Source organism: Calidris pugnax, unplaced genomic scaffold (genome assembly GCF_001431845.1).
Source record: "Calidris pugnax isolate Ruff unplaced genomic scaffold, ASM143184v1 scaffold25, whole genome shotgun sequence".
Classification (NCBI taxonomy): Eukaryota; Metazoa; Chordata; class Aves; order Charadriiformes; family Scolopacidae; genus Calidris; species Calidris pugnax.
This window is the reverse complement of record NW_015090805.1, coordinates 8,405,580-8,414,855: the sequence shown is the minus strand read 5'-3', so window position 1 is coordinate 8,414,855 and position 9,276 is coordinate 8,405,580.

Sequence of the window (9,276 nt, the reverse complement as noted above, 5' to 3'; positions counted from 1 at the left end):
CGCGGCCCCGCTGCCGGCGAGGCGAGGAGAAGGGGGTGATGGTGCTGCCGGCCCGGGGAGCCGGGCTGGGCCCGGGCGCGGAGAGCTGCGGGGCCGCGCCTCTCCCGCCGTGAGGAGCCGAGCCGGGCCGCAGCGTGTAAGGGGCAGCCCTTGCTGCCCCCGGCCCGGGCCGATCTCTCTCCGTGAGGTTTCCCGGCCCTTGCTGCACCGCCCGCCTCGGTTCCGGCTGCATTGCGGCCGGTAGGGAGCCCGCTGTCCCCCGGCCTCCCCTCTGGGGCTTTCCCGGTGGTGGTTTTTGTGAGGCAGCCCTGGGCACGGGGCCGCTGACGGGCTGTCCCTGTCACACATGTCGGTGGACACTGCCTTGCCCAAAACGGCCCTGTGCGTGCGGTCAGCAGCCCTCCCGGCGGGGCATTCAGTCCCCCGGAGTGAAAAGCAAAGGTGCTTCTTCAATAGGCGTGCATGGATAAGAGCATAAACTACCCTTTGCATAATGTGAGGGTGTGCGTGTTTGCCAGTGTGGTCAGTGCCCAAGCCGACAAAAAGAGTTCAAAAATAGTTACCCGCACCTTTTCTTTCCTCCTGCTTCTCTCTCAGGATGCTTTGGGCGCCTCATCTGAAGTGCAGCCACACTGTCCCCACTGGTACCACTCAGGGGTGAAAGATTCTGGAGCAGGGGGGCTTCTCAAGCAGATCTCCGGCACCCTGCCACGATCCATCATCCCTCCCTGCTCGCAAGGCCAGGCAGGTTTCCATCTCCGCTGGCATCGCAGTTTGACAGGGCTGCAGCCCCACACAGCCCTGAACCCAGGAGACACAAACCGTGGAGTGGAAGGGGAAAGCACAGGGTGCCGGGAAGCAGGGAGGGGAGAGAACTTCTCCAGATACTAGTGAAAAGGTAAAAGGACTGCCATTTGCAAAAGCAATAGTCATAAACTGCTTTCTAATTAACAGGCCGTGTTTGCATTACATTTTCAAATCTGTCTGGTTGAAGTGTCTTACAGAAACACTGACAATTACAAACAAATAACACAAGGGTGCTGGTCGCCCGTCAGCCTGCGAAGCGCATTACTCAAGGCTGCCAAATACATTGTTCTCTAGACTTAAACTGAAACCAGAGGTTTTGCTTTCAGCAAGAGTTTTCCCAGAAGAATCACAGTGATAAGGAAGAATAGAAAAAGTCTTGTTCCAACAAACTGTTAGATATGAAATGCCAACAGTTGAAACAGTAGTGGAAGATAAAGGAGATTGTTATATTAAGTCAGTTAGAGAAAATGAAAATCAATCTACCCAAAATGGATTCTTTTTCCTATCTACAGGTAAAAAATAAAAGCAACATTAATATTTTTCTGATTTTCCTGATGTGAGTTTCTATTAAAACTGTTTTTTTAACAAGATACTGTTAAAAAAAAGTGATCCAGAAGAGGGCAATGTTATCAGCCATTCTAAGACTTCGGATGGACAAATGCTCTAATTTTGGGGGGAGATGCTGTGGTATTTTGAGAACAGATGGTGGAGTAAAAGAAAAGAAGGTGAAGTTAGAAGGCACAAAAGGGTAAAATAAAAGGAGTACATGAGACTGGGGGAAAAAAAAGGTGATGGAAATCCTTTGTTTCAACCTTACAGTTTTCTTCAATATTAAATGAAGGTATGCAGATACACAAATGCATTTGCAATTCCAGAAAATGGGGGGCACATAATATGGAAAGTAAATAACATTCTCAAGAGGCAGTTGTTTAGGTTTTGAGGGAATGAAAAGGCAGGCTAGAGCTAGCAGAACTGAAAATAAATTATTTAACACAGCTTTTAAAAGACTCAAAGCACCCATACTGATATCTTCCAGGTAAAAGTCTTAGTTGTCAGACTTACAAGCCTGATCACTATCATTACACCATATTTCGTAGAATATCTAGTATAAAAATATTACTTCAAAATGCTAATGAAAATTATTTTAATTTCAACTTTAAATTCAATTGTTCTCTCCCCTTGCTGCCTGAGTAGCTGTCATAGGCTTTAATAGTGATGGTGAGGAAGATTGTTAGTTTCATTTCAGGCCAGATTACTTCTATGTTCTTGCTATAGTGTACTTTGAAGCCTGTGTCCTTTTCTTTCTCTATTATATATTTGACAATTTTCCTCCTCCAAATTGTTTTTTTGGCAAGCTCCATTCCTGGAGGCCCAATGGAAGAATGAGACATCAAGCTCAGACAAAGTTCATCTGCTCTGTTGTGCCTACATGTTTAACAGATGTAAGCAGTGAATGAGTCAAGTATTTGTGAGCTGTACAGTTTTCAGTAAACTGAAATATACTTCTATGATGCTTGCCAGATGAATATATAATCATATCCAAGATACACATTGCTCCTTTGGCATTTGCAAGTCTGGAAAATAATTCCTAATCCCTCACATGAACCTTAGCTCTTGCCCTTGTTCAACGAACAGCTCCAGGTACAAAACTAATCGAGCCAAGTGACCCTTCCTGCATCAGCCATAATCTGATCCCTGAAGCCTTTACTGGCTTGAGCAGTATCTAAAATAACAATCCTCAGCCCCACAGTCCTGCCTAATTGGCCTTTGCGTCCCAAAATTGAACATTATTCCTCACTCTAGGATCCTCACTCATGCAATCCTGAAAACAAAATCTGTTTTGGCAGATGGGGCCACTTCTTGCCCAATAGCTTCATCAAGGCCTATTTTCTGATTTCAGCCATAATCACTCCTGTCTTGCTCACCCAGCCCCTATCTCTAGCCTTCAGCTATAGCTCAGCAATCCTTGCCATGCCAGCCCTCAAGCTTTAAGTCTGTTGATACCAATTTACATCATTCCCCCACCATGCTCTGGTGACCCTCATTTAAACTCAGCCTGACTCCCTGGCCTGCAGCCTCCCACTACAGGTGAGTGACTATCCCTATGAGCAGGGAAGCTGACAGACCTGTACCTAAACAAAGCTATACAGACCATGCTTATCCCAGATCAGACTTGGCCTTTAAAACCACGGATGTTTGGTTTAGCGCAACTCCTGTCCAGTTACAGTACCACTGCACCACTGCTGGTCTCAGTGGTGGTATCACCTGATGGCCATACCTGACCAGTGATCCCCTACTCCACGCTAATTTTGGTCCAGAGCATGTCAGAAATGCACTAGTTTCTTATCATGAATTTTTCACTTGATGTATAAATGCATTGTAGAAAGCATTCAGAGGGACTGAATTTCATAAAACCACATCTTTAAATCCGCTGTTCTCAATGGTTTGCAGAATTACTTCATAAGAAAAGTTTGCTTCAGTTTTTTCCCAAAATTTCAAGTGCCTATGTGAGATACAGCTGTTTATCAGGTCTTTCCTCTTTCCAGCCTTTGACACCTGAGGCATGGGGTCACAGAGGGAGAGAGGGTGGATGCTGCCAACAGATGGGAAGTGTCAGGACCACTTTCCTCAACACATCCTCGCAAGAAGGGAATATTCCCGACACAGCCCACCACTATCACTGACTCGTCATCACGTGTCCAAATGCTCTGTGCCCCGTACTCCCACCATCCTCGCTCTGCGCCAGCTCACGCACTTGGAGATACAGACATTGCAGAGCTGAATTCCAGAAGTTTAGAAACAAGGGGGTCCTGATGACGTGCAGGAAGGGTGTCTGGACTCAGGAGCTGGGTAGGGAGGCTGGGCTGAGGCAACAACCCCGGCGAAACCACCCTGCAATGCCAATGCCACTGGCATAAGCAGTTACAGCAATTTAGCAAAACCACCACTTTTTTTTTTCTCTTGACGCTGAAAAACAAAACCACCCCTCCTCCTTCAGTCCCTTAGTTATTTCAGCTGGAGCAGCAGCACTTCTTTGAATAGCTAAAAGAGTGCATTTTAAAACCTGACTAATGCCAGGTTATCTTCCCTACCATTACACCAGAGCCCTATCGATATCAAAGGACCTAACTCGCCTGCGGCGTCAGCAGTACGAACATGCATTAGCACCAGGGGTTTGAGCCAGAGCATGGTATGAGTCGGGAATCAGGCTGCTTGCCCAGACGCTGAAGACGGATGGAAAGATCAGAAAAGAAGGGCAGAGGACAGGAGAGCAGGAAGGTCAGTGAGCAGGCTGGGCAGAGGTAGAGGAGGTATAAGCTGAAAGCAGCTATGGGTATGTACTTGCAATAAGCTGAATAAACCCTTTAGTTCAATGTACAGAACAGGACCTTTCACACTATGGGATAGTTACATCCAGAGGTGGAAAAAGAGTATCTTCCATGCATACTGAAATCCTTCCCACCTTCTATACATGGAATAATCATGAACTGTCATCAGTCCCAAGTTAGTTTAACATAGTCACTTAGCACCTCTGCAGAATTTACCAGGAAACCCTTATGGTCCTGAGAGAAAAAGCAAGCACTTAGAAACAATGCAATAATAATTTCAGATTTTGCTATTCGCTCCTAATTTTGGGGTGCTCAGGTTGAATTAGTGTGAGGTCTGGATCTCAAAACTACTAACTCCTACTGACTGGATATTGATATGGGCTGCTTTTTTTCTGAAACACTATCAGTTTTGTATGCCTTTGCATACCTAACCTGGGAGACCTTGAAGCCTGATTTTCCAAGGCTTTTGGAAAAGCCACTGCTTTTTTCAGTGCTCTGACATTGATTCTGTGGCTTTAAAAAGCTGCCGTCTTGAATTTCAAGTACGCAAAATCATTAGTCATTTTGGAAAATCTTAGCCTAAATACATATTAAAGGAGAAACAGTGACAACAACCAGCCAAAAGGCAGGCTCATAACCCCATAATAAGGCACTTTCACAAGTAAACAGGCTGATTTCCAAGACTGTGGTCCACTGAGCAGCTCTGTCCTAATGTCCTTCCTAAACTAGGAGGCAAGATGCATAGTCTCTTCCAGTCTGAAGATTCATGTCAGGGATGACTTTAATGCTTTCGGAGGGGAAGGACAACAAAGTTAGGACCTTTTTCTTGGTGCATCTGTTCTTCCTCCACCTTAGGTCTTTTCTATATTTTTTTTTTCTTGTTTCCAGCAGTAAGCTGTGTGAGATGGGGCATGCCTCTTACTTCATGTCTGTACAAGTGCCCAGGTGTACTGCTAGAAAAAATAATCTGTATACAGGAGAGGTGCCAATAAAACTGTCAGCCTTCAGGAGGATGAGGAGCGGTGACCTTTCTGCTGTATGTGATGAGGAAGTTGGAATGAGATTTCCTTCAGATGGAATGAAACACGAGGAGACTGGTTTTACAAACTTCGTATGTTACCTCTTACTGCTTTTTTGTGAAGTGGACAGGGTCTCTATGATGTTCTGACTGGTTTGGCCACGAGGCGACTATGCAGGAAGTAGCTTATGACCTCTGTTGTAGTTTGGGCTCAAAACTTGCGAGCTGACTTCGCTCTCTCTGAGGTGAGTCAAAAATAATGGCAGAAAATGGCAAATATTTCCCCTCCTTCTAAACCTGCTGGGTGAAGTACTGTATACTCTGTATTCATTCAAACTTCTGCTTACATGCATGAGAATGTTTCCTAACTATGGCTTACAGAACTGGTCCTCTCAAGTTCAAATTACTGCACACTTGAAGATCTTGTTAGAGCTTCAAATCTGTAGCACCCCGTGAGAACTTACAGCATCCCAAGCATATTTAGAATTGAAAAAATACAAGAGAGGCTTCTCTACCACTACTTTCATTCTTGTATCCATAGGAATAGAGATTGAATTGGGAAAAATGTGCTATGTTATTTTAAATAATTGCCATATAGTGATTACTGTAAAGCATGTGCTTTGTTTTAACCGGCCCAATACTCATTTCCATAGAAACAGAGAGAGGATAGCAGCCCACTTGTTTGAACTGTCTTGTAGATTGCATCTGTGTCAGAATGCAGGAATATAAAGCATTTAAAGATGTGGGAAAAGCCTGGGGGTTTGTATTTAGATTTTTTGTTTTACCCCCAAAAGCCAAAGAGGACATTAGGGAATTTCTTGGAAACTTTATTCTAGGAGAAGAGAATGAAAATTACTATCAGCCCCCAATAAACTTATTGGGGAGAAAAGAGGAAGAAAAAGCAGCAGGAGGTATAGTGGGGAGATGTGTATATATCTATGGAAAAGTATTTCTGAGATTATGTATTTATGATAATTTTTGTTACTGTGCTATAGATCTTGTTGAGTTTTTTTACTAATAGAAAATTTTAAGCCGTCTAACTCAACTGTCTTCTATTATTTCACAATGTTTGTTTATTTCCTAACTGACAGCACTAATTTTATTTGCATTTCCATGCACTAAGCCATGATATGAGCTTCAAATTGGCAGTTTGGCTGAAGTTCAGAGAAAAATGAATAATATGGAGAAAAAGGAAATTAAGAGCTCAGATTTTGGCTTTGCTCTTGTGAGGCTTCCATGCAACAACACAGTTCCTGCATTTTTGACACTGTGAAATGATTTCTTTCCTCCCCAAGTTCAAAAGGGAGAAACTGTTTGAAGCAGACATATGTCTAGCCTGGATTCTAACTTACAGGCTTTCATTTTTTCTTTGGGAAAAAAATGAATCTCACTCCTGTTGCTAATAAGAAAAGGCCAGAGCTGAGAGATTCTGTAATTCTACATGCTGAACAAGTCTGGATTAGTTATATTGTCTTCCAACTATTGAGAATTGCCAGCTTGTAGAAGCTGCTTTCAAGGCTATGGCAAAGAAACACATCTTGCGTATCAAGATAAATAACACTTTCTCCCTTCCTACCTTTGTGTTTTACACCGCTGTCTCTAAGTTTACTATTTAAGGTCTACCCATAACAGGGAATAGCAGGGATTAGCAAAAACATTACAGATTTCAGGTTAATGTTGAATAGAAAAGTAGCCTCCAGTCAGGTAAAAAATACAAAAGTTTAAAATTTCAATGCCATTGTATTGAAAGCATGTCTTCAATTCCTGTTGGCTGCAATGTCCATAAGATGCTCTTCTCCATAGGAAGACATCCCGAAAAGGCAAATATCTACACACAGAACCACCCAGCTGCCTCTTGTGTTGTTAGTCAACCGTCACTGCTTCACCTCCCTGGAGGTTACCTACACCACTTTGAACCTCTCCCAGTTCAGTCATTCCACTTGAAAACTGCCTTTGGGTTATACCTGCGCAGTGCCAAAAGCATACCAGACTTATTCCTGCACCACTGGATGGTCTTTTTCATACAGCACCACAGGGCTAGAAAAAGCAATGTTATCTCATTGGAAAGAGAAGATTCACAAATTCTCGTGACGCAAACAGCCCCACAGGACCTTCCGATTCAAAGCCTTTCAAGCATAAGTGTGGGATATTTCTCAGTTGTTTTCAGTTTTACATATTCTTCTGCATTGATCGTGTACTTGTGACAGATCCATTGTCTACTCAGAGCCACACACAGCAGACTAAGTTGCCATCCTTGACATCTATGTTCCAGGGATTGATGAGCAATTCAGACAGGAGGAGGTGACACACTTCCCATTAGAGCTATAGCAGGTGGCCTGAATATGAGGTAGCTCTCCATTGAGTGTATAGGGAGTGAAGGTCTGGCATCCTGAAGCCATAGATCATCTGAGTACACTCACTTGAAGTTATGGTAAATATGTAGCTATGGTAGACATGGCAGGTACGAAGTTAGGGCAGACAAATAAGTTCACCGTAGTCATCTGAACGCTTTTCTAGAAGATCTGAGTATGGCCCTCAAATGCTTTCTTTTATGGAGGGGTAAAAATCTGTGCTCCTTATAACATTCCCCTGGCATTCATTTCTGCCTTTGGTGGAACTGACCTGGGACAGCAGGTGCAGGAAGTGCCAGATTGAATGACCAGGTATGGCAAGATCAAGGGAAAAATGAACATAGGTAGGAGCCTCCCACAAACCTCCTTTCAGTACCACAGTCAGAAGGCACGGCCGGTTCAGTTGAGAGGCAAACACTGTCCTTATCTGAAATAGCCAGAAGAAAGAGCTTCACACACCTGGCAGAGTTACTGTTATCTCTTCCCATCCGTGTTTGCAGTTGCAGATGCTTCAGAGCTATTCCATTTTATCCTGTTATTTCGGCATCTTTGATCCCATTTATCAGAGTTCGGTAAAATTTAAAGGGACGCCCCTGACCTCAGGCAGGTTCATGTGAAACCCAGTTTGCTTTTATCTGGCCAAGACTAAGGAAGCACGACTATAATGTGTTATCCAGGTGCTGTTCTGTGTGTGAAGAGGGAGAGGGTGAGGAAAAAAAGTAAATTCGGATTAAAACATGAAGTTCAAGCTGGTTAAAGTTCAGTGTAACCTCCAGAAAGACGTTCCAAAGTTTGGAAATTCAAAGCTGGACCTCACCCAACTTCAGTTGGAGCAGGAGGAGAGGAAAGGATTTAACAGAATTAGTTTGGTTCCGTCAGCTCTCACCTACTCACTCATGGGGTTTTTTTCAGGGGAAAAGAGATCAGTGTGAACATGCATGCCAGGATGTAAACAGCTAGATGTTCTTGCCTACCCACTTTATACCTAAGCACAACCCCAGGGCAGGAGATGCTTTCATGCTTCGTTTCCAGTGTTGCTTCTAGGCTCTCTTTCCCTAGGGCAGCTGTTACAGGAACTAGGAAATGAGTGTCCTGATTTATTCTCTTTAGTCCAAATTATAGCTCCAAATTATGTTTGAAGGTGGCTTAGCAGGTTGTAACGACAATTTGTTTGAACTCCCCGCTGGTTTACTTTCCAGGCTTACAAAAGATTTCCGAGAACAACACGAACTCTCTCAAAGTGAACTTCAAGATGTTTTCTCACTTTGCGGTGAAAGCTTTAAGGAAGCCTACACGCTCCCAACTCAGCTACGCTGAGCTGCGCCGCTCTTAAGGCTAAGGGCTGCCATAAGGTGTTGTCAGGCAACAATGCGAGGAGAGGAAACAGAGAAAGTTTCTTTAGCAACATGGAAGAGTCAGAGCGATTTCTTAACACAGCCGTCTGCCCACTGACATCCCTCACCCAGAGACCCTCCAGGCGTAGCTCTCAGCTGGGTTCTCCTTCCCTCCCGAGACCTGTGAGACCATGTGTAAGGGACAGGAGCCGGGCTGGAGGAGCAGACTCGGCAGGGGTCTGCCGTGCGGGGCAAGGAGGTCTGAGAGGAGGGAAAGCAGGGCAGTGGTGCTGCGGGGCACAGGGAGGGATGGGGAGCAGCTCGCACCTGCCTTGGGGAAAGCCACAAGCAGGGAAATGCTGTCACATCAGTCGGGGTGCGTGTGTAAATCCGTGACAGCCCTCCAACCACCGCCAAGCAGGAATGGGGGGGGGGGG